The 26,603-nt window shown below is 31.0% G+C and overlaps 1 protein-coding gene and 1 pseudogene across 4 annotated transcripts in view; both read left to right on the top strand.

Moving 5' to 3' along the window:
- The window catches only part of Nbea (neurobeachin), a 639,704-nt gene that overhangs the window by 260,612 nt on the left and 352,489 nt on the right, over nucleotides 1–26,603 (top strand). The gene's annotated exons all lie outside the window — the stretch shown is intronic.
- Nucleotides 15,730–16,169, top strand: LOC114087257 (microtubule-associated protein 1 light chain 3 alpha pseudogene; annotated as a pseudogene).

Below are 26,603 nucleotides of genomic sequence, written 5' to 3'. Positions count from 1 at the left end.
TAAATATTAGGCCACCAAATTGATAGGAGAGATCACAGCTAAAAAGACTAAAATACAGATAACCATAAATTATAATGGCTCCATGCTCTGAAAAATTCAAAACCTAAAGGGCAGTAATTATTACTATTTGTCACATTATTGGTATATTTATGAAACTATAGCATAATATTAAATAAAATAACAGTGAATTTATTAATATTCTGATAATTTTACCCCATATGATTAAAGATCCAGACTTGAATTTTATAAAGGAGATTCATATATTAAATAGAAGAACTTAAGTTAAAGCTTATGGCTATGAATTTGAATTAGACATGATCAGTGTGTACTTAATACACACCTGTGCACATGCACATGCATACTCATGCTCATACCCATATATGAGCATAGTATATATCCATATATACTATGGTATGTATTCTATACTATATATATATATATATATATATATATATATATATATATACCCATATATACTATGGAATATATTCTATTCTATATATAGTATATATTCTATTCTATGGCATATGTTCTATATACTAGTAGCTTTGATGCAGTGATCAAGCCAATAGCACTGAGCATATATAGAGTCAAGACAGTGGTATTTAATATTCATTAGCCACAATATGGAAATGTCAATGATTGTACTGTAACATTTTGTGATACCAAAAATAAGGATGATATAAAAAAATTATTAAAAGAATTGAGGAGGTAAATTGAAGAGATTTCTATTGGTCACAGGCAGTTTGAGTATCAGTAAGCATAGTAATTATAGTGCATTAGCACACATGAATGTATTTTAAGTCCACAAGTCCATGGTTATAATTTACAAATTGATTTGGCAAAATTTAAAGGATGATAGAATATCAGCTTATTGTGAAAACTGATAAATGAAGGGAAAGAGTCCAGTACTTGTTTAGTCCTTTTTTGGTAAACTGATCATTATGTTATTAAACCTTAATGGGAAAAGTTTTTACTTAGTAAAAATAGATCATCTGATAATTGATGAAGGGATATTGGGGTTAGATTACCGTTTAGCATCTTCTAAAGAATTAATAGATCTGAGCAGGAATGATTGCCAATATCACACAAAGAAAGGTAACTACCCAGATGACGAAATATCATCATCAGTTAAAACTGAATTAATAAAATGAAGCTGAATTCAGTTAAGCCTCTATACCCAACATGTTGAACTATACCAAAGGAATTCAATAAAAAGTTATACTGGTGAAAATTCTACAATACAAATAACTTGGTTTCTTCAAAATAAATTACATGTGAAAGATAATGAGATAAAGGGGGTACCTGTAGCTTAAAAGTGATTTAAAATATATTACAAAAGTAATCAATGAAACTGATTTCTTCATCAGAACAGCTGTAGCATTTAGGTAATGAAACTTTATTATAAAGGAAAAGAAAATAATTATCATAAAAGTCAGGATAAAAGTTTCTTACAAATGGGGAGAGGATTTTGATTAGGACAAAACACTTGGAGAGCTTTGAGATACTTGGCAAAAAGCCTATTTCCTTAGCTGTACAATGGTTATAATTATTCATTTCATATAAAAAATTATTAACCTATTTTTCATGGAGTTGCATTGTGTTTTATAATGACAAGTGTGTGTGTGTGTGTGTGTGTGTGTGTGTGTGTGTGTGGTGCTGGGAATTGAATTCAGGCCATAGTGCATCCTAAGAAAACTATATGACTGAGGTATACCCCCAAACTACAATTAAGATATTTTAATGTTATCTATTGCAAAGGATATAAAAGTTTTTCAATGACATTTGTGACCTAAATAAAGTGAAATGGTATTGGTTGATGGGCTCTTCATAAAGACTTTCTTTCAGTCTCTGTTATTCCATCAATTTCAATAAAATTTAATTCTAATAATCTAAAATTATTTTCATGGAATTAACAAGGTATCTCATAAACTTACATTGTTAAATTAAGAAATAAAATAACCCAAGATAATTTTGAATTGAACAAGCTATTGTAATTAAAATGGTATGGTAGTGACCCAGAGTTATATCACTGTGTCAAATAAATACCAGAATCAGATTGCACACACACATATGGTAACATTATGTAACAGAGTTACCATTGCAGATTGATGAGAAAACACGAATAGTGCAATAATTGCATCCGTATCAACATAATACACTTTTGTTAATTAAACATGAAAAAGAAAGTAATTAAACTTTCTCACTAAATATACATATCTCAAATGTTTTAGAAGAAAATGAGGAAAACATCTAAACAAAAGTATGAAAGATTTCTTAAACTAGACAAACACACACATTCACACACATACACACACACAAGATGTAGAATTCAATAAATGTGATAACATAACTATTGTGTTTTGGAAAAGAACACCATTTAAAAAGCTACCAAAAGTAGTATCAGCAAGATGGTGGTCAGGAATCATCAAGCCTTTGTTCTTCAAAGAAATACTGAATAAATGACAATACATGACACTCTACAAAACAGGTAAGCTATAATAAAGAATGAAACACCTAGTGGAAAAAAAATACTCAACAATTGAGTGAGTCCATGGCACTTTGTTTGCTCTTACCCTACATCCTCCCCAGTTCAGTGCAGTATTCATGGTTAGTAGGAAACTCCAATTTCTAGTTCTTACTTTGGGGTGGCAGGAATAGAATGAAACTCACTTTTTACATTCTCACTTCCCTGGTAGCTGCCACAGTGACTGGTTTCTGTCTTATCTGACTCAGTGTACTGATGGAAGCAAATTTTGATTAACAGATTGTAGAATATGGAAAGTAGTGGCAGGCACTGTATCATAACAGAGATGCAGGGGGTTTGCAGAATCGTGTGATTGGGGCAAGAAATTATGGACAGATGAATATGATAAGAATCCAATGCTTGTGAGAAGATTAATTGAGACTCTTAGGAAAATTTGAATATTTAAAAGCAGCTGCATAAACAGAACTGTAATAAAAGCACACAGGCACAGGGAAAATGATTCTCCAGAAAATGTTTGATAGCTCCCTGAATCTTTAAGCCATGATGATTAGTGAAAATCATCTCTGTACAAAGAGGGTCAGTAAAGGCTGTGAGAGATGGCCACGCTCATATTTCAATAAAAGATTATAAGGCATACAAAGGGGGAAACATGGCCCATTCACAGAAACAAAATAAGTTCAGAAGCCAATCATAAAGAAATGCAGATCTGGTAATCAACTATTGTAAATATGTTTAATGAGCTGAAGGAATATATGGAGTGAAAAGTATACAAAATCAGGAAAATATTTTATGAACAAAAGTATACTAACAGGAATTATTAAAAAGAAAAATTTATATGAGGTTGAGAATCTTTTTGAAGTTGAAAAATAAAATAGATGAACTGAAAAAATTTAATTAGGTGAATTCAAGAGCCAAAATAATCTAAGAAGAATTAGCAAAGCTGAGGGTCATGTGAAATTGCTAAATTAAAGGGAAAAAAAGGGTGGTGAAAAGAGCTTGGGGGAGCCTCTCTTTCTCAGAAGGAGGGGGCAGGGAGAAAGGCAGACTACATATTTAAAGAAATTATGATAAAAAAACTTCCCAAATTTTAGGAGATGTATGAATTCAAGCTCAAGCTACTCCAACTGGAATAAGTCAATAAGATACAGACTTATACACATTATAATCTATCTGTTGGAAATCAAAGACAAAATTTTGAAAGAAACAAGAGAAAAGGTACTCGCAATAATACAAAGGAGTTTCTATAAGATTAACAGATTTCTTAGAAATCTTGCATTCTGGAAGGCAGTGAGATGATACATTCATTCAAAGTTCTGAGAGTAAAAAAAGAAAACTCTTAAAAATATTATTTTCAGTGAAAGTTTCAAAAATGGAGAAGTTTCTCAGTTAAACTAGATCAAAGTAACCAAATGTACAATAAATGCTATAAAAAGTCATTCAAGTTGAAAAGAAAGGATATAGATAGTAACACACATCTTTATGAAAATATAAAGTTTGGTTATAAACATTTATATAGATATGAAAGCCTATATGTTATGACTTTATGCCCACAATTATTTCTTGTGTACAATTTAAAAGAAAAAATGTAAAAAATATTTATATAAATATGTTAATGGTTATACATTATATAAAGGTAACTCATGATTTATATAGAGTGTGGGTGTTATAGACCTGCAAAGTTGTGTAATTTTTGTATGGAATCAAAGTTGTTTAGTTTAAAATAGATTGTAATAACTGTAAAATGTTACATATAATTCACATGATTACTACATACACACACAAAAAAAAACCTTTAAGAAATAAGTAAAAATGAAGGAGAAAATGGCTCGAAGCACTCACCTAAACATATAGAAATCAGTAAGGGAAGAAATGAGGGTAAAATGTGATAAGGCAAACCCCAGAACAGTAATGTAGCAAAGGAAGTTCTTCCCTGTCAGTAACTACTCAAAATATAGATGTACTAAACATCCCAATGAAAAGACAAATGGGCTGAGTGAATTTAAGAAAAAATATACAACTCTATGCTGTGAGTGTCTGTTCATAGAGACTCAATTTAAGGACACTCAGGTTCAGTGTGAATGGGTGGAAAAAGCTATTCCATGAAAATGCTAACCAAAACAGAACAGGAATAATTATACTAATATAAAACAAAATAGAGGTTAAATCAAAGACTGCCTTAGATATCAAGAACAATATATGAAGATAAAGGTATCAAATCACCAAGAAGATTAAAATTATAAATTTATATACATAAAATATCAGAGTTCAAAAATACAAGAAACAAATATTGAGGAAATTAGAAAGAGAAGTCAACCTACAATAATAGTAAGAGATAAAAGTAATCACAATTTTCATAATGAATCAACCACACAGAAGTTCAACATGTTAGTAGATGACTTGAACACTACTATGGACCATTTGCACATGACACATATACAGAGAGTACTTCACAATATTTCACTAAACAAAAACATGTATTTTTCTTAAGTGTACATGGCAACAGATTATTTTAATTTACCAAGTTTTCTTTATTCACAATGGAACATAATTAGAAATCAAGAGCAGAATGAAAAATTAAAATTCCAAAAATATCTGGGAAATAAACAGTGTATTCTAAATAACCAATAAGTTCAAGAAGAAATTGCAAGGAAAATTAGAAAACTGAAAGACAGCTTACCAAAATGTATAGGATCATGAGAAAACAATCAGAAGAATAAATGCTTATTTTTAAAATAAAAAATATATTTAAAATGAAAAGATTTCAAATCAACAACCTAACTTTCTACCTTGAGGAAATTGAAAAATAAGGACAAAGCAAACACAAAGGTAATAGAAGAAAAGTAACACTAAAGATTAGTGCAGATATAAACAAAATAGGGAATAAACTATAGAGAAGATTAATGAAATTAAGTTGATTCACTGAAAAGATCAACAAAATTTACAAACCTTCAGTCAGATTTAAAAAAAAAAAGATTCAGACAACTAAAATAAAAAATGAAAAGGGGACATTATCACCAAGGCTGTGGGGGGAAAAAAAAGGATTATAAGAGAATATTATTAGCCTGGTACAATGGAGCATGCCTATAATCCCAGTGGCTCAGGAGGCTGAGGTAGGAGGAGGGAGACTTCAGTGCCAGCCTCAGCAAAAGTGAAGTGCTAAGCAACTCAGTGAGACCCTGTCTCTAATAAAATACAAAATAGGGCTGGGAATGGGCCTCAGTAGTCAAGTTCCCCTGAGTTCAATCCCGGTACCTCCAACCAAAAAATAAGAGATTACTATTATCATTTCTATGCCATCATATTGCATAACCTAGAAGTGCATAAATACCTGGAAACATACAACCTGCCCACACAGAATCATGAAGAAAGATAGAATATGAACATAACTTACATAAGTAAGGAAATTCAATCAGTAAGCAGATATTTCTTAATAAAGAAAAGACCACCAATGAATTCACTGTTGTATTCTTACAAATATTTAAGAATAATTAGCACTAGTCCTCATCAATCTCATCCAAGAAATTGAAGAGAATACTTACAAAATTATTATATGAGGCCAGCATTATTCTAATACCTGAAACAGACAAGGCCACTAAAAGAGAACTATAAAACTGATGACTCTTTTGAGAGTTTATGTCAATTTCACTACAAAATACTAATAAACTTAATTCAGCATATCAAAAAGATTAGACACCATGGCCTAATGAGATTTATTTATAGAATGCAAAGATGTTTCACCATACAAAAATCGATCAATATAGCATACCATGTTAACAGAAGAAGTGAAAAATCCCACATGATACTGTTATAGAAAAGTTACTTGACAAGATTTAACACCTTTTTATGATAAAAAAAAAATACTCAGAAAATAAGGAATATAAGGAAACTACCACAATATAGTAAACGCCATGTATAAAAAGCCAGAGTTAGTTTAATCAACAGTTGTGTGGGGAGGTGAGATTGAGCTTTTCCTTAAAATTCTGATAGAAAGAAAGGGTGCTTACCTTCCTTCGTGATTTCTATTTAAAATGGTACAGGAAGTCTGATAATCAGAGTATTTTGGCAAGATGAAAAGGAATATAAATTGGACAGGAAGAACTAAAATTGTCTGTATTATATGATAATATTTTGTATGCAATATAACCCATATCTAAAAATTCCCTTAAGATAAGGGTTAGAAGTAATAAAATAGTTCAGCAGATTTGCAAAGATACAAAACTAATACCTCCAAATCACTTATATTTTTGTACAATAAAACTGAATAGTCAAGAGGAAATTAAAAAACAGTTTTATTTAAAGTAGCATTAAAAATAAGCATAATCAAGGCAGTAAAAGTCTTATACACTGAAAGCTATAAAACAACAATTGCTCACAGAAATTAAATTAGACACCAATAATTAGAAACATGTCACATGTTCATAGGTTGGTAGACTTAATATTGCTAAGATGTTAGTACTATTCAAACTGATGTGCATATTCATGGCAGTTCTGTCAAAATTCCAATGTCATTTTGTGCAGAAATAGAAAATTCATATGAAACCTCAGGGAGCCAGAATATTCAGAATAATCTTGTAAAAGAATTAAAAATTCTGGGGGTCTCACACTTTGTCAGTTGAAAACTTACTACAAATTTATAGTAATCAAAACAATGTGCTTCTCATAAAAACAGATATAGAATAAATGAATAAACCTTCTAATCAAGAAATAAATCTTTGCATATGGTCAGATAATTTCCAGCATGGATGCCAAGATGACTAAATGATCTTGACAGTCTTGTGAAAAAATAATATTGAAAATTTTATGTCTAAATATGAAAGAATGAAGTTAGACCCTTACCATATACCAGATGCAAAATTCAATACAAAATTCATTAAAAGCCTAAATGAGAGACCTGAAAGTATAAGACTCATAGAAGAAAATGTAAGAGGAAAGCTTTGAGACATTAAATTTGGCAATGCTTTCTTATGAATGATACCAAAAGCACAGGCAACTAATAAAAACAGTTAAATTGAACTATACCAAAAATTTAAATTTCTGTGTTTCAAAGGAAACTAACAGATTGAAAGGGAAAACTGTGGGAAAGGAAACATATTTATAAACTTTACACATATATAAATAACTCTTACAGTTTGACAACAAAAATCACAAGTGACCCAATTTTAAAATAGGACTATCAAAAACAATAGGAACCACCATACACTATTATGACTGGATAATTACAGTCCTAATTGATAAAAAATTAATAAATGTTGGCAAAAATAAGAAATTGGAAACCTTGTGCATTGTTGATGATAATGGAAAATGGTATACAAGGTATTTAAAATGTATGGCAGTTTGTCAAAAAAAGAAGAATTATTAGTTGATCCAACACTTACATTTTTTTAAGTTTATTTTATTTATTTATTTTATGTGGTGCCGAGGATCCTACCTAGTTCCTCATGCATACTAGGCAAGCGCTCTACCACTGAGCCATATCCCCAGCCCCTAACAATTACACTTTTTAGTATATATCCAAAACAACTTAAAACAAGGTCTCAAAGATAAATCATAAACTCATATTTATAGCAGCATTATTCAAAATAGCCAAGAAGTGAAAGCAACCTGATTGTACATTGACTAACGAATGGATAAATAAAATGTAGGTTTTTACATACAATAGGGTATTTTTAAGGAAAGAAATTCAGATGTGTTATACAACATAAATGTCTCCTTGAAGACATTATGCTAAGTGAAGTGAGAAAGTCACAAATAGACATTAAATGATTCACCTGAGCTGAAGTATCTAAATAGTCAAATTCTTAGAGACAAAAAGTAGAATGATAGTTGATGGTAACTGGAGGAATTGGAAATAGGCAATTAAATTTCAGTTTTCCCTTCAATAGACGAATGGATAAAAAAAAAATGTGGCATTTATACACAATGGAGTATTACTCTGCATTAAAAAATGACAAAATCATAGAATTTACAGGGAAATGGATGGCATTAGAGCAGATTATGCTAAGTGAAGCTAGCCAATCCCTAAAAAACAAATGCCAAATGTCTTCTTTGATATAAGGAGAGTAACTAAGATCAGAGTAGGGATGAAGAGCAGGAGAAGAAGATTAACATTTAACAGGGATGAGAGGTGGGAGGGAAAGGGAGAGAGAAGGGAAATTGCATGGTAATGGAAGGAGATCCTCAGAGTTATACAGTGGAGGGGGTAGAGAGAGAGGAGGGGAGGGGAGGGGAGAGGTGGGGAGGGGGGAGGGTGGAGGATGGGAAAGGCAGTGGAGCACAACAGACACTAGTATGGCAATATGTAAATCAATGGATGTGTAACTGATGTGATTCTGCAATCTGTATACGGGGTAAAAATGGGAGTTCATAACCCACTTGAATCAAAGTGTGGAATATGATATGTCAAGAAATTTGTAATGTTTTGAACAACCCACAATAAAAAATTAAAAAAAAGAGAGAAAAAAAAAATAAAATAAATTTCAGTTTTGCCAGATGAAAAATTTTTGGAGATTGCAGAATAATATAAATATGCTTAAAACTATACTCTATACTTAAAATAGTTACAGTTATGTTTTTGGTTATATTTATTTTAGCATAATTTTAATTAAAGTGCAAAGCTCACTCATACACATGGAGGGATTCTTTATAACACTGATAATCAAAAAAATGTTGACATTTAAATCACATAAAAACTCCTACCAATCAATAATAAAACACAATTTCATAGAAAAAAATGGGCAAAAATCAAAACTGCTAACTTGCAGATGAGGAAAATACAGGTATTCAGTAAAAAAATACAAGTGTTCAGTAAAAAAAAAATAAAGTACATACTCTTACAATCAGATATAAGAAATTAACACTAAAAGAAAATAATTTTACTCCTGTCCATTTAGAACAAAATTTGTGTTTAAAATCTGCCAATTAGTAAGGGTATGGAATCTTCTACTGGGAGTACAAGTTGATACAACAACATTGAGGAGTAATTATAGTATCTTATAAAATTGAATTTGTTAAGGTACTCAGCAATTTCATTCTTAGAAATAATATCATAGAGTAATCTTTGAATGTGTACACAAACAGATATAGACATAAAATGCTTGTAACAATAATGATAGTCCAAGGACAAATTGAAAATAATCTAAATATATATTGAACCTAATACTGGATAACTAATGGTACAGTATATACATGATATTTGTAGTTTTAACAGTATTAATATGAAACAGTATTAATATATACCTTACAGTTTTCTTCTATTATTATAATTATTTTTTCAAGATAAAAAGTAATAGTTTACCTGTTTTTGTATTGTTGTTCTTGCTCATAATTATTAAATACAACTTTGAGTTCAAATTCTAATACTGAAATTTAAAAAGATTTAAAATTGACATGGCAGATATATCTCATTATTTTTAAAAATTGTGCTATTTCACTATTATATTCAGAATTTCAAATCAGTAAGAAAGATCTATGAACTGGATGCCTTGAATATTCTGTTTTTATTTTTATATATTGTAAAATATTTAAATTTTGGGAATATAAAATTAGGTTAAATTTGTTTTTCTCTATAGGGTTGAGTTTAACATAAGTAACATTTTTTGAATAGAAATTACAATATAAAATTATTTCTGGGATAGTTCCACAGTTTGGCTATAGTGAATTATGCTGCTATAAACATTGATGTGGCTTGTCACTGTAGTATGCTATTTTTAAGTACTTTGGGTATAGACCAAGGTGTGAGATAGCTGGGTAAAATGGTGATTCCCATTCCAAGTTTTAAGTACAGTTTTAAGTACAGTTGTTACCTATTATTCCTGAACATAAAAGCAAAAAGAAAGAGCAAATGTGATTTTATTTAAAAGTAATATTATGTTAAATCATCATATAATAAATATTATTCATCTTGTTTTGGTTTTGGTCTCGGTAATAAAAGGTACAGTCTACTATTACCAAAATCTAAAACAACATGTATTTTGTCCTCCTAAATACTGTCTTTATTAACATAACTATGGACTGTTATGTAACATCATTTTTATTTTCACCATATTAAATTTCATGTGTTATCACTTAATAAATAGAGTACAAGAGAAAAGAATCAGATACCATATTAAAAAGAACAATGATAGGCTGAAAAAAACTTTAGAAGGAACATACCAATTTGACAGAATTCTAGTAGCAAATACTAAGCTATGTTTGAACACTTAGGATTTCTTAGTCTCATTTTCATTAAATACTATTGATGGAAAAACACTGTTTTGTCACACTAACAGTATTTTCAAATGTTTTTAAAATGATTCATACATGATTAATTTATGTACCGCTTCTGGGAGATGACAAGTTAAAATAGTCAACTTTTATTAAATGTTCTGTTGAAATTTATGTTATTTAAGAGTAATATTGGAAGTGAATGCTATGGTAATGGTTCTTGATTATTTGATAGTTAAAAATAATTGTGTGGTTACAATATCAATTTTTACACAAACTTGACTGTTTATAATGTACATGATTTTTAAAGTGCCCCTGAATTCAATCCTCAGTATCCCCCCACTCTCCGCAAAATTGAATGAAGTGTATCATGTAAAAGAAAAATCTCAGGTGTTGTTTGCATTAATGAATAATTTATTTACATTCTAATATCAGTAAGTTAGACAAACTGTATTCATGAGTTCCATATCTGAAAATATGGAATTATGATCAACTTTTACACAAAAGATTTTTGTGGTTTTTTTTTGTATTTAGCATTTTATTTACAATGAACTTTGCATGCAATGCATACTTTCATTGTACTGAATTTAGAATTTATCTTTGTTCTTATCTTTCATAAATCCAGAAATAATCTAAATTGAGTTGGTTAGTTTTTTCTTTAAAGATTGATTGTAGACAACAGTCTTTGCAATATATTCTCTTTTTTATATTTATATTTTTAGTTGTAGTTGGACATAATACCTTTATTTTATTTATTTATTTTTATGTGGTGCTGAAAATTGAACCCAGGGCCTTGAATGTGCTAAGCGAGTGCTCTATTGCTGAGCCACAACACCAACCCCTCCTTTTTTTTTTTTTTTGATATATGTTGCTTTATATCTTACAACTCTTCCAAAATCTAAAAGCTGTTCTTAATTTAGTGGTCATACAAAAACAATCTGCAAGATGGATTTGGCCCATAGGCCAAAGTTTGCTAATCCCAGGTGAGAGTAAAAGGTAATATCATCATCCAAAAAGAAAAAAAAAAAAAACTTAAGTAATAATGATAGTATTGTTATTTTGTTTTGTTTAATTGTTTATTGGTATTATGCTGTATAATGATGTATCCAGAAAATTTATTATGGTGTTAGTTGTTCCTTTCCATAGTAAGCACTGAAAATATGTTCCTTACAACATGGCTATCACAGTTATTCTGCTCTATTTTATTTATTACATGGTATCCTGAATGCTTGTTGTTCTTGAAACTATTGAGAAACATGAATTTCATTTGATGATCAAACTTAACTGCTATAATCTCCCAACCATTTAAAATTAAATTCTGTGTTCCTTAAGACAGCGGCATGAACTGCAGAAGCATTCTTGTTTCTACTCTTAACTACCTCTTTTGATAAATTTTTTTAAGCAACAGCAAGGAACCATTTTCCATTCTTTGGATAATTTCGACAAAAGCAGAGTATACATCTATAATTCCTAGAATTATTTGTTATTTATGAAGATGATCAATACCATTTTAAGAAAATTTTATACTACACATTGATGTTTTGTAAACACACCAAAAATTTCAAATAATAGATGCATTTTCATGTTAGGGAAAAAAAAAACTCTATATATTTAGCTAAGTCTCATGGAAAAAATAGCAATTTAAAATTGACTATTTTTATCCCAACAAATAAAGTGTTTATGTGTAATTTAAAAGTTTTATTTTTCTGTTAATGTCTTAACATATCATAATTTGAAATATTACAAATATGATAATTAAATGACATTTTATCAAAATGTCTCATAATTTTCAAATAGGTACTGAATAGGTACCTTATTTGGGTTGTCAAAATATTAAGATTTCATAGGATAACATAATTATAATGAAAGAAATAATGCTTCAGGACTGTCTTAAAGAAGATTAGAAGAATCAACTAGCTGGGAAAGACTCTTAAGTGATTAGCTATACCAGCTAACTCAACATTGATAATCAGTGTTTTAACCACTGAGTGTGGTTAAATACATACAAATATTATAATGTAATGTAAATATCAGAATGTGTTTGAATAGCTTTTACATAGTTGTTGTATACCTTTAAGAATTTTACTATAACTATTTAAGATCCTATATTTTTTTCTAAGTGCTTTCAAAGGTGGGTAGACCTTATTGGGGAATGATATTAATTAAATTGTTTCCTTGTATGTGTGTACAAATATGTAACAACAAATCCCTCTATTAGGTATAATTATAATTTACCAATAATAATGTGGAATTTTTTTTTAAAAAAAAAGATGGGGAGATCAAACTAAACTCCATAAAATAAAAGTCAGAGTCTTTAGTCAAGGTCAAGGTTTGTTTAGTAGTATAAGTTGAATATAAGGAAGATCCTGTGTAAGATATTGTCAGGTAAGGAAAAAAGATTCACTGGTATAACATGTTCAAGGAAAATTCTAAAAGACTTCATTACTGTGATAACTGTTTTTCCTCATGGTGGGATAACAGGGAATGTATTTACTTTCAGTTGTACCTACTAGAAAACTGGACAATATACATGAATTAACAGTTTTTGTACATTTTACAACTGGTCTGAGATAACTGGGAGTACAGAAGAAATCAAAATAATTGAGTTGGGCCCCATATTTTCTCTGGCATTTTTCTGGAGTCATATTTAGATTGTGGTGTTTTTTTTTTTTTAAAGAAGGAATCTAAAATTATAGCAATGTTGCTAAGTTGAGGAGACTAATCAGAATACAGAAAACTGTAGAATAAATTTTGTAGAGGAAGCAGCTGCACAGCAAAATAGCTCTAGAAATCTATATATAGTTCTTTGAAACTTGAATCTTTGAAGGAGCACATATAGAGAGACAACCTCCATAAAAGTATATAATATCTGATTAGGTGCCTTACATGAACAGTTTCCAGAGCTCACCAAGTCATAAGTGGTATTCTAGTTTTGCCTAGCCAGTGTGTGCAATTTTTATTGGTTATTTGGGACAATGAATAGGAAACCCAGAAGAATGACCTTAGTAGTAGGGTTAAATTACTTCTAAAAGAAACTCTAGATCCATTCTTGGTCTAGATTCTAAGGAGAAAAAAAAAATTTCAAAATAGGCCTTAAAAGTATCAAATTGTTTGACGTATAACTTAACTGTGACGGCAGAGACTATCACATTTTAAGGAAATAGCAAAATATTTACCAGTGTATCATTCATAGTGCCTACATTCCAAACAAAACTGTTAGACATGAGATAACATGGCAGTAAAATTTAGCACATAACTCAAAGGAAAATCGGTTGATTAAAGTTTTGCAGAAATTACAGGGATGGGGGTTTAAAAGACAAAGAAGTCAGTTATTATAAAGATGTTTCAGTATTTAAAGAATAAGATAAACTCAGTGCAAAGATGAGTAGACAATAGAAAAAAAAAAGAAAAGAAGTGGAACCCTGGAAAGTGATAAATAATGACAAACAGAAATCTGACATGAAAATTCATTTGGTGGGTTTACCAGCATATTTAATGATTAAGAAAATGAAAGTGAACGTGAAGATGCAGAATACATCTTCTTTAGTCATCAATTTTTTGTAAATACATCAATTTTTTGGAAAATTGAAGATGACTTAAAAATGCTAAATAAATAAAGACAGCAGGACCATAAGAACCTGTAAGGTAAGTCAAGTACTCTAACATAGATGGGTTGTAATCCAAGAAAAAGAGGGTTAGTACTAGATAGATAGAGATGGATTTATAGTTCATGCTCTCTTTGTGTGTGTGTGTGTGTGTGTGTGTGTGTGTGTGTAGAAGAGAGAAGAAATAATAGCCAAATGTTTTGAAAACTGTAAATCCTATGATCTTTGAAATTCAGCCAACCCCAAGTAGAAAGCAAATGAAAATACTATGGAACCTCATAACTGAACTGTTCAAACTATTAATAAAGAGAAACTCTCAAAAGAGATAAACAATAAGCAAGCAGCAAATCATTTAAAAGTGACTTGAACAGAGGCTTAACCAGAAGCCAAAAAAGCACATTTAAAAGATAGTCAAAATCATTAGTGATTGGGTAAATGCAACAATGACATATCACTACAAAAATGAAAATTGTTAAAATGAAAAATACTGGCAATAATAACTGCTGGAGAGAATATGGAGCAATTTGCAATTTCATTCAGACTGCTCATGGTTTTGTGAATGTAAATGGTGTTCATTGAGGAGAGTGGTTTGGTTTGAGAGTTTCTTAACAAACATTTATTATATAACTTAGTAATCTCATTCCTGGGTATTTTACATAGAGACGTGAGAACTTCTCTTTACACACTAAAAAATCTGTAAATGAGTGTTCCTAACATTTATGTTTATGATAGCTAATAACTGAAAAAATGCAAATGTCCTTTAAACTGAGTATTTGGATGCTTTTGAAGGATATTTTAAGAAGTCTTACTTCAAAGAGATAACTATTTCTATTTGTTTATATTTCTCAAAAAGGTCAAAGTATAGCAATGGAGATAGCCAAGTGGTATCAAGGGATTTGTGTGAGAATAAAGACCTCACTACAAGGGAATAGTACTAAAGATCTCGTGAGTTGATGGAACTATTCTGTGTTCTCATTATGGTGGTGTTAAATAAATCAATGTCTGTTTATTTTCAAAGCTTTACACATTAAGTAAAAAAAATATGACTTGAACAAAATATTCTGACAAATCTTTGCTGACAAATTAAGAAGGTAAATATTTGGAAAGATATCCCATTGTAACAACTTAATGTTGTTACAGTGTACTACCCCAAACAGTCTACAGATTCATTTCTATCTCTATCAATATCTCAGTGTATTTTATGCAGCAATAGAAAAAGTAGTTATAAATTTATTTGAAATCTCAAGGGGCTTAGAGTAGCCAAAACATCTTAAAAAAAAAAAAAATCTGGAGGGCTTACGTTTTCTGATTCCAAAACTTAACTATAAAGTTACAATAGGCATGAGCCCCAGGACCTGGAAATCCTGAACTACATCCACATCCCCTAGCCATTCCTGGTATCCCTGGCTGTGCTCTGCCTTGCCTGACCTAGTGATGCAATCAAATGAGCCCTTCAGGGAACTGCAGAGCTTCTCTGACCTCTTTAAGAAGGTACAGCTGACGATCTATGTCCAGCACCGCAGAAAGATCCTGGTGATCAAGTGCTATAAATGTGAGAAGCAGCTGCCCATCCTAAATAAGACCAAGGTCCTTGTCCTGGACCATGTCAACATGAGCCATTTTTTCAAGATCATCTATTGGTGCCTGCAGCTGAACCCCACATAGGCCTTTTTCCTGTTGGTGAATCAACACAGTATGGTGAGTGTGTCACCCCCACCTCATACATCTGTGCATAGTGGGAGGATGAGAACAGAGTCCTCTACTTGGTCTGTGATTCCAAGGAAACCTTTGGCTTCTGTGTAAGCAGTGAGGGGCTGTGTCAGGCTCCACCAAGGGAACTCCTGGCTCCTGAATTGAACTGTTTCTGCTCATAGAAGACTGGGCAGCAACATGGCCCCCTAGCGAAGGCCATCAAGCAACCTACTCTGCCTTTGAGAAGATTCTGGGCTACTTATGTTAGGGTTGTCCGTTTGGGTGCTAGCAAGGTTGAGATGGAATGGGCAGCAGCCCCCAGTACCCCTGCTTTGTGGTTTTCCTTTTTCTGTAGCTCGCTGCCTATCTGCCAAGTACTCCTCCCTCACTTGGGGGCTATACCTGCCCATACCCATAGCTGAAAGACTGCTCTTTGACTCCCCCATCTCCACATGGTTTGTGGATTTGTGATCATGGTCCCTCTGCAAACAAAAATTACGAAAATAATTTTATAAAAGCTACAGTAATCACAGACACTAAAAGAAAAAAGTAGACAAATAGGATTTTATGAAGATTTAAAATTTTTGTAGATCAAAAGAAAATATCAACAGAATAAAGAAACAATCCACCAAGAGGGGGGAAAATATTTGAATATTAAATGTCTGACAAAGGCAAAACAAAAAACAAATGAAAAATGAGTGAAGAATTCATTGGTGGGTGAATGAAGTAGCAAAATGTGGTATATAAATACAATGAAATATGATTCAATCTTAAAAGAGGGAAATACTGATTAATGATAAAACATCAGTGAACCTGAAGGAAGTATGCTAAGTCAAATAAGCCAATCACAAAAAGATAAACAGTGCATGATTCTGCTTATATGAGATACTTAAGGTAATAAAAATAGAAGGATAGAAAGTAGAATGGTTATTGCCAGTAGGTAAGAAGCATGGAGTATAGGGAATTTTTATTTAATGAGTATAGAGTTTCAATTTTATAAGAAGAAAGTTATGAAGATGAATAGTGGTGATGGTTATACAACCGTATAGAGTAGTGACACATATATTTAAAAATGGTTCACATAGTAACTTTTGAGTTATATGTATTGTACCACAATTTAAAAAGTAAAAACAAACTAGGAATGATCTGAGTTCTGTTAAAAAAACAACATAGACTTGTACAAAGTCTGGAAAATAGTCAGATTTTACCTATAACCTTGTCTTGTGCATCAATAATTTTTATATTCATTTTCATCCCTTTTAATAAGCATATTTTAATATAGGAAAAAGTAAATTTTAATGTATGAAAATTAAATTTAAAGAACTATTTTTTAAAGCAAAGACTACTAGAAGACTGAGTGTGTAGTAGCTCAGGGACAGAGCACTTCCCTAGTGGGTGTGAGTCCCTGGATTTCATCCCCAACATTGCAAAATAATAATAATAAATTTTAAAAATTAAAAAACAACTTTTCAGAGGAGGACATATTCTTTGTGTTCAGAAATTACACAAGCCAGAAATAAAAACAAGGTAGACAACATGTTGGTCTAATTATGGCATATAAACCAGGTATGCAGGGAAGTTTAGGCAGTAGAACCAGGAGAGTTCTTACTGGTTATTATTGAAAATTATGGAAAAACAGCATATACAAATGAGGGTAGAAAAGGCAGGGGCAGTGAGTTTATAAATGTATTCCAGAGAAAACAAAAACTAGCTCCTAGTCATTCTTGAAAGAATTTTGAACAGGGAGGAACAAAATCAGTTATGATTAAGAAACAGTCTATCAGTTTATGTAGCAAGTGTTAAGTAGGGGTATAGTTTGAGGGCAGAAAGAACTAATAAGATTTTATTTTACAAATACACTGATTAAAAGAGCTTAAATGTAAAGAAGGGAAGGAAAAGAGTTGAAAAACAATTTGTACTTTAGATATCTAAAAGTGAAAAAAAAATGGCTTTACTGTAGGTATCAATACGATAAATGTCACTGGCCTTTTAGTGCTCAAAACTAATCTCCACTAAAACAATTATTGGCCTTTAATGGCCATGAAAAAGCTGAAAACAGTTTAGTACTGTAAGATGACACCCCACAACTTACAGGGACATATTCTACAAATGATTTTCATCTTTATACTTCCACCAAATACTGAGACTGTGCTTAATCAGTTTCTATTCTTGTTTTTAAATCCAGAATGAAATAGAAAGATGATCCTAAGTACCTAAGAACTTGTACCTTTTCATATTTTCTTCCTGCCATGGTGTTTCTTCTCTTTGGTACCAGTTTAACTTGGTTAGACTGAAGGAAGGACACAGAACTGTGTATTTTCAAGCCAGAAAGAACTATATGTACTTGAGTCATGGGGGTTGGCAAACTTTTATAATGGGCCAAAACGTAAGTACCTCATACTTTGCAACTGTATGATCTCTATCTTAACTACTCAATTTTGCCATTGTAGTGTGGACACAGCCATAGACAGTAGGTAAAGGAATGAGTGTGGCTATGTTCCAGTAAAATGTAATGAACACTGAAATTGAATATTCTGTAACATTCAAGTATCATGATTTTTTTTTCTTTTTTCCATAACCATTTCAAAATGTAAAAACTTCTTAGCTCATAGGCCAAACGAAAAGAGGACCTGGGCCAGCTTTATTGATTTGGTTTTCAGACCACAGATTGTGACTCACTTTTGGTATGGTGAAGCAGGCTTTGACTAGTATTTTTTTTAATGGTGTGCTATGCCATAGCATATCATAGAACAGTGTCACAGTATAGGAATTAATTACTATTTTGGAAAACATTTCTATGCTAAATCATGATGTAAAATATATTGCTATGGACTAATTTTTTAAAGTTTTAAAAAATTTACTGTTTACCTGCAAAGAAGTTTAGTGTCAACAAAGGTAAGAGTCTTGGCCCAAATTTACACAGCTAGTTTGTAGAAGCTACAAAATACCTACTAAATCAAATATTTTAAGGTTCAGTCCAGAATTTCTTGAACTTAATTAAAAATGACATCCAATTATAAAAAATTCTAGAATGCTAATAAAATTACCTGGTTCTAAGTGCTTAGGATAAACCCAAATATTCTGAGGGAATGTAAGAACTAACTGGTTTATCACTAATATTCTGATGATTAGTAACTTCCACCTAAATTGAATTTTAAAGAGCAATGCAGCTACATAGAATGAATACAGGCAGATTTTGGGGGAGAGGGGTCCTTGATTTTTGCTGCTCAGATATATCATGTCTTGCTCTCTAGTTTCAAACCATGAGGGTCAGACCCAGGGCATGTCGACTTTGGCCATCAATCTCCCATCTGTCCTTCGCAGGTATCAAAACACGATTTTCCACATTACAGAGGCTCCTTAAGTAGGTGGAATTGCCACAACTTAGGTGGACCCTGGATCACAAGAGAAATAAAATGTCAGGACTAACTCTTGCTAAAAAAGCCTGAAAAATATAAGCCAAGAGAACAGACATTTCCTAAAGTAGCTGCTTCCACTGTCTGGATCCTTGATGCTCATTTGCCCATTATGTGTGGGTTCAGTTGATTTTAAAGGCCAATTTTAGTAAATAAATATTCTCTAATTTTTCAAATACATTGAATATGTTTTCTTAGAGATTTTGTGCTTGCATGTGTGGGGGCAAGAGGTGTGTGGGTGTGTGGGTGTATGAATGGGGGTGTAGTTTAAATTAAACTCATGTTCATGAAAAATCAATTCCAAAAATAATGACCACTAGTTAGCTATAAAAAGTCTGGTACAATTGAATTCAATATATCCTAAACCACCATGAACTAGTAGTTTTATTTCTGTCTTTTCAAAAATTTTAGGTTATAAAATACATTGAGAAATATGTGTAACTAAATGTGAAGTGCTTCACAAATATAGTATATATACTGATTTTAATCTTTTGAGGTTTTACTACCATTCTTCAAATATTTTGGTGTTTAAATTGTCTCTGGCACTCAGAGATGAGTGCAACAAGTTCTTCACATATAGTTTACTCAGTGCAGGAATATTTCTCTGGCATTTTTCTATCCGAAATTTTTTTGTTATAGAATTTAGTAGTTCATAATTCATTAGACTAACATTTTTAATTTGGAAAAAAATTTTTCCATTGCTGTAGTCTTTGCTCATTTAGCTTAATGTTTCCCCTTTCTGTGGTACCTTTCCCCACAGAAATCTTTGTATTTACAAAGTGAGTCTCTTTGGTTTTCTGTAACTGATTACTATACCTCATGGCACCTGATATTTTTCCTATAGATGAATCCCAGTTCATGCATATGCCTGAGAGTTTTATAAACTAACTTTGCTTCTGGTCCTATTACTGGAAAAAATTAATTGTATCTTTTTAAAAATTTTCATCCTGACAAGATAATATTAGCCAAGAGTGTGGAAATTGTTTCATACCTGATTAGATTTTGATCATGTAATATGATTTTCCTTTCAACTACTTTTTTAATATTTATTTTTTAGTTTTAGGTGGACACCATATCTTTTATTTTATTTTTATGTGGTACTGAGAATCAAACCCAGTGCCTCATGCATGCGAGGAGAGCACGCTACCACTTGAGCCACATCCCCAGCCCCTCCTTTCAACTATTTTTAAACCCATAGGTATATAGAGATGTGAGCTCTTGGAGTTTTCCCACAGATCTAAGCTTTCCTCGCATATTTCTGCTTTTAGGTCATTGTCATTTTCATGTGTAGCTTATTTCTACTTTGGTTGTTTATTGTTTTGTTTTGTTGTATGTACATCATCCCTCCAGGTTGAATTGATCCTTTTAATCTGTTTTGCCCAGTGTCCATCTATCCATCAGAATTCTTTCAATTGAGTGGAAATAAATATAAACTCTATTGTGAAGAATAGGTTCTATGAAAGTTACAGTTTAGAACAATTATAACTGTTAGAAGATTGTTTTCATACTCCCTCATATGACTGTGGTAATGAAACACATTTCCATGCCTAAAATATTCTCTGCACTCCATTTGGTTGTTCTAATTACATTAATCCAACCAAAGCAATTTTTCTCATTAAACATGATTATTTAAACTTTAAAATCACTTAAAAATGTACAGGTAATTTCAACAACAGGACAATGAAACATTTAACTAGAAAATTATTGAAAATCACATTAAATATGTTTTCTACTTGTTTTGTCATAGAGAGGTTTTGGGGGCTAAGGATACTCAGGAGAAGTAGGAATATTTCTCTGGCATTTACGGGAATTTAAAGGAGATTCTGTTTTATAAAATAAATCATATAATTTGTAACTGCTGATCTTGAAATGATTCCTAGGTCACTTTTTCCCTAGAAATGAATAATTGTACTTAAAGTTAAATAATTCCTATTGGAATATTTTGATTCTACCATTTTCTTATAATCACAGTTGGAATTACTTTAATGGCATTCTTGCTTGCCAAGCAGACTTCTAAAATGTTTCTGAGATGATTCTTGGTCTCCTCACTTAAAACTGATCAAGTTGTCTGTGTGGGTCCTCCATTAGAATTCAGGCTTCTCTAGCATGTGGAACATATCTGTTTCGTATTTGTGCTCTGCCCTATAGTGAGAATATAGTACTGATTTTAGAACTGAATTATTGAATGCTTTTAATTCCTAGAAATGACTAGACCCTCCCTTTTTAAAAATAGGCATTTTATAGCAATTTATTTGATGGTATTTTTAGGTTTCTCAGTTCCTATGATAAACAAAAATAATCACTTTATGTTCTTTGAAAGTATAGTATTCTATTTAAATTTTTTCATTAAAAATTCTTCTAGATTCTTTCATCAGTATGTATTTGTATGAAGTATCTCTATAACTGGCTGTTAGCTCTCTCAATTCAACAACTGTGTTGTCTGAATTTCTCATAGTTCCAGGTTTTTTTTCAAAGCAGTGTCTATTGCAGATTATTAATTGTAGTGTTTAAAATAAATCATAACAGTGAAAATGTTTTGAGAGACATCCAACCCTAAACTTGTTTATACCAAGTAAGTTAGAAATTGTAATCCATTTTGTATGTGTGAATAAAAAATAGTATTTCAAAGAAATGTCAAGTAAAAAGTACCATTTACTTTTTGTTTATAAATATATCTAATGTTTTATGCTACAAGTTTTTTTTTATTTCGATACGGACCTATTTGTTGTATCATTATTAGACAGTTTTCTGGTGTATAACAGTGTCTCTTTGACCTCTTTCTGAATTGTGGCTAGATGTGAATTGGATATATGATATTCTGGTTAGGCAAAATAATTCTGTTATTTCAGTGATATACATTTTTTTTATGTACAGTTTACAGCATATATCTCTATAAATTATTCATTACATTGAATTCTATGTTCATGATAATTTCTGTGACTTTTGAGATATTATATATTATAAAATTGAAGAAACTTCCAAGAACCTATTTTATTGTTAAAAATGAATAAAACTGGACTGATTTCTCATCTGTAGTTAATATTTTGCTTTAAATGGAGTAGTTAGTAAAGAATTTTCAACTTGGGTCAAATTTGAGAATTCATTACTTTCGCACAGATAAAAGCTTTTGAGAAGGTTTAGTTTGTTTTCTTGTGGTATTTCAGCAATATAAGCCTATAATTATGGGATAAAGTGAATATACGCTTGAAAATAAATGAGGCTCACCTGACTGACTGCTACCTAAGCTTACTTTAACCCAAAACCATGTTCTTTTTGGCTATTTATTCCTTTATCACAGTAATTATCAAATAACTTACTAATTGTTTTAGCTTTTTGGTTTTGACCTTATGAATGCATTATTATTAAATGAATACATAGTATTTCCAATTTATTTGATATATTTATTTAAGTATTTGAAGGAGAAAACATCAATATTTTTTTCTGAATACATTAAATAAAGAATTTAAAGGTGTTATTACTAGTAAAACATTTTTAAGTTTATTAAAACTTGAGAACCTTAAATTATTCAGTATATTCATTTGAGATTTAAATAAATATTAAAATTTAGGTAGTTTGAAAATATAACTACAAATTATACACTTATTAGACTTAAAAAGGTGAATCCATCTTTTATAGAATCTATTATTTTTTATTATGAAGACATTATGAGCCACGTTTTTTTTAATGTAACGAATCACATAATTGAATTATTTATTAAACTTGGCATATTTTCTCCTCTTTTGATTATCTTTATTTCTTTTAATTACCTGCATGCTTAAAACAACATGTTTCAGTCTTGATAATTATTGGGGTCCAGAGTCTTTTGTCCAACATCAGTTTTGAACCAGACACAGGTTAATAGTTTTAGAGTTTAATTGAGGCTTTTGGAATTTAAAGGAGCTCAGGGAGAAGGATAGAAAGTAGGTATAGAGGAGTGATGTAGGAATAACAATTGGTTCTATAATTAAATATAACCCAAAAAGAATTGCAAAGTCCAGATGATTTATGATAGTGAAAATGTCTCTTATTTCCCTTATTTCATCCTTTTTATTTGCTGTTTGATTAAATCAGGAAGTCTAGAAAAGGTCAATCACCTTTGTAGTGAAAACTTGAGTCTAATGTAGATAAAAGTATGTCATGTAGACTTCAATAAAACATAAATAATTGCTTTGTGTTTTTGAAAGTATAGTATTCTACTTTAATTCCTTTTCAGCACAATTTTTTCTAGATTCTTTCATCAAAATGTATTTGTCTGAAGTATCTCAGTAACCAGCTGTTAGCCCTCTCAATTCAATAACTGTGTTGTCTGAATTTCTCATAGTTCCAGGTTTTTTCTCAAAGCAAGGCCTGTTGCACAGTAATAATTGTAATGTCTTAAATAAATTGTGTCAGTGAAAATTTTTTGAGAGACATCTAACCCTAAATTTGTTAATACCAAGTAAATCAGAAATTGTAATTCATTTATTGTGTGTGTAAATGAAAAATAGTATTTCAAAGGAACGTGCAAACAGAAGTGAAAGTTACTTGAAGATGAGAAGAGCTAAACCGAATAGCAAGAATTTATGACTTTTTATGTTTTGTTAGCAATAATGCTAGTAAGATCATTAGAATATTCTTTTCAGCTCAAATCATACTACAACTTTATCACTAATAAAATCTATGTAGGAACCATTACCTTAGAGTCATTCTGTAGAAGAATTATCTGAGTCTTATAAACTTTAAACCTGCATTATTCCAAAAATATCAACAAAATTCCTAGGCTATACTAGCACAATGACAAAAAAATTAGAAACTTTATTTCAATAAATCAGTCAAGATAAATATTTGAGTATTGTGTAACTATAGTGACAAGTAACTTTGTTCCCCAACAATCTAAATATTCTAGACTTAAAATTTAAAAACATTTAGTCAGTGATTCCCTTTTGGAAATGGATTTTGACTTCTGAATATATGGATTTCCATGAGGAAATATGAGATGCCAAATCACTTTGAAATTGCATTCAAATTAATATTAATTCTTTATAAATCTTTGAGACTATCTTATGTAAGACAGTACTATTAATTAATGAGTTTTAAAAAGCTAAACCACATTTATGTTATTAAAATAAATGCCTGAAATTCCTTAGTGAGCACCTTAAAGCCAGATGTGTTTTACAGTTACGTATTTGGCATGTTTTATAGTGTTAAAGGCAGTTGCATGTAGCTCCATTAAACACATTTACAAGCCTGTGGTGACAAATATTTACACTAGATAGAATATAGATTGTAAATAGCATCATATTACTCAGGTGAAATTTTGCTGATGATTAACTTTGTGATAATCTTACAAGGAAGCTTTTCATTTTTCAGTTTTTTCAGTTTGGGAATTATAAAGTCTCATGGGCAAATATCTAAAGTAATTTCCCCTGAAGTTTAAAAAAATCTATAAATGTATATATGTATGAGTGTGCATATATTTGATACACATATGCCTTGAGATAAATAAGTAGTTTCATTGCAATCCAGCCCTGTCTATTTTTTAATGCATTATCTATGGCTGCTTTTGCATTACAGTGGCACAAAGGAGAGGTGAGTGGTTATGAGAGAAGCTTATGGCCACAAAGTCTAAAATATTTCATATCTAGGTCTTTGCAGAAAAAGATTGCTGACACTGATATTTATGGCATATCCAGAGATTTCAGTTTTTTCCCTATTCTAAAGTCATAAGTTTGTGCTAGCTGAGTTTTTGGTGAACTATAGAAATGAATGAATGTATGAACTCTCACTGTCTCCGTAGTTGTTCAAGTGTTTTTTTTTTTTTTCCCCTTCAGCTAATATTTACAAGTGTAATATGAAAGTAAGCTGTAATCATTTAATTACATGTAAAAAAGTCTTTTTTATCCATGCACTTAATGTTTTTAGTTTCTTTAAATTACTGCTCACAAATTAGTTCATTTGTAATCTTCTAAAATTAATATCTCTGAGAGAACATATAGGTGTTCTTGAGAGGCCAAGTCCAAATAGTGAATAATACTACCCATGCATGCTAATATTGCTTATAGAAACAATAATGAAAATGTAAGACATTATTGTTATTTCAGACATTATTGTAATGTTGATTTCTTTTTTTTTTTTCAGTTTTGTTTTGTTTGTTTCTTTGAGTAGAAAGACAACAATTGCTTACTTCGCTGATTTTTGAGGTTTGGACCTTAGCTAGTTCAATGACTCTAAGAGTAACACTGAAATCAATTTTTATGGATGGGAGCCTACCACAGTGATGGGATGAGAAAATAAACTGCATGTTTCTGATTTAAATAAAAACGTAAAAGAATAATGAAAAACATAGGACATGGCTGTTGTGCTGAGAGATGTGTAAGCATTGCAGGGGTCCTAAAGACACTCTTTCTAGTGTGTGCTGTCTCTTAAAATGCTTCACAACACCATGTAAAGACTACACAGAATAGGTGGGAGTTCATAACCCACTTGAATCAAAGTGTGGAATATGATATGTCAAGAAATTTGTAATGTTTTGAACAACCAACAATAAAAAATTAAAAATAAATAAATAAATTATAAAAAAACAGAATTAAAAAAAAATTACCAGGTACATAGCACTTAAACTGAGGCACATGAAGTGTTGTGGGCCATTTCTTTCATCCTTCCTAGTCCACATCATTACTCTGCATTCTCAGTAAATGTCCTAGTTTTCTACATCATAATTACTTGTCATTACTTGTTCACATGGTCTGTCTCACTTCCCCTTTTTTTTTTAACTCAGTACTAGTGATAATATCTGCATTTTCTGTGCTCACTACATGCTTCTTTGCATAATTGGGTTCTTGTTCTTAAAAATGCTTTTACCTGTCCTCAAAATCTCACTTAGTTTTTTCTCTTTCACTAACAGTAGTTAGTAAATGATGGTTTCTACATTTGATTCAGTTAACATTTATAGAGAATATATTCAAAGCACCTATATTCATAGATGTCTGTCATAGTCTCCTCTTTTGGAAGAGGCCCCTTCCTAAGGAAAAAAAAAATAATGTTACATAAAACTGAGTCCCATCCAGGAGTTTCATTTCTTTCTTAATCCTATAATACTCATCACTTTCACGTCCCACCATGAGAAATAGTCTGCCAGAGATGGAAGTTCTTTACGTTATTTTGAAGCTTAAGAATTCTTTCACTTGAACTTCAAATTCAACCAGTGCATAAAGTCAGTCC

The sequence above is a fragment of the Marmota flaviventris genome, chromosome 4, assembly GCF_047511675.1.
Source record: "Marmota flaviventris isolate mMarFla1 chromosome 4, mMarFla1.hap1, whole genome shotgun sequence".
NCBI lineage: Eukaryota > Metazoa > Chordata > Mammalia > Rodentia > Sciuridae > Marmota > Marmota flaviventris.
The sequence above is the reverse complement of the archived record's forward strand: the minus strand, read 5'-3'. Positions and strand labels throughout refer to the sequence as shown.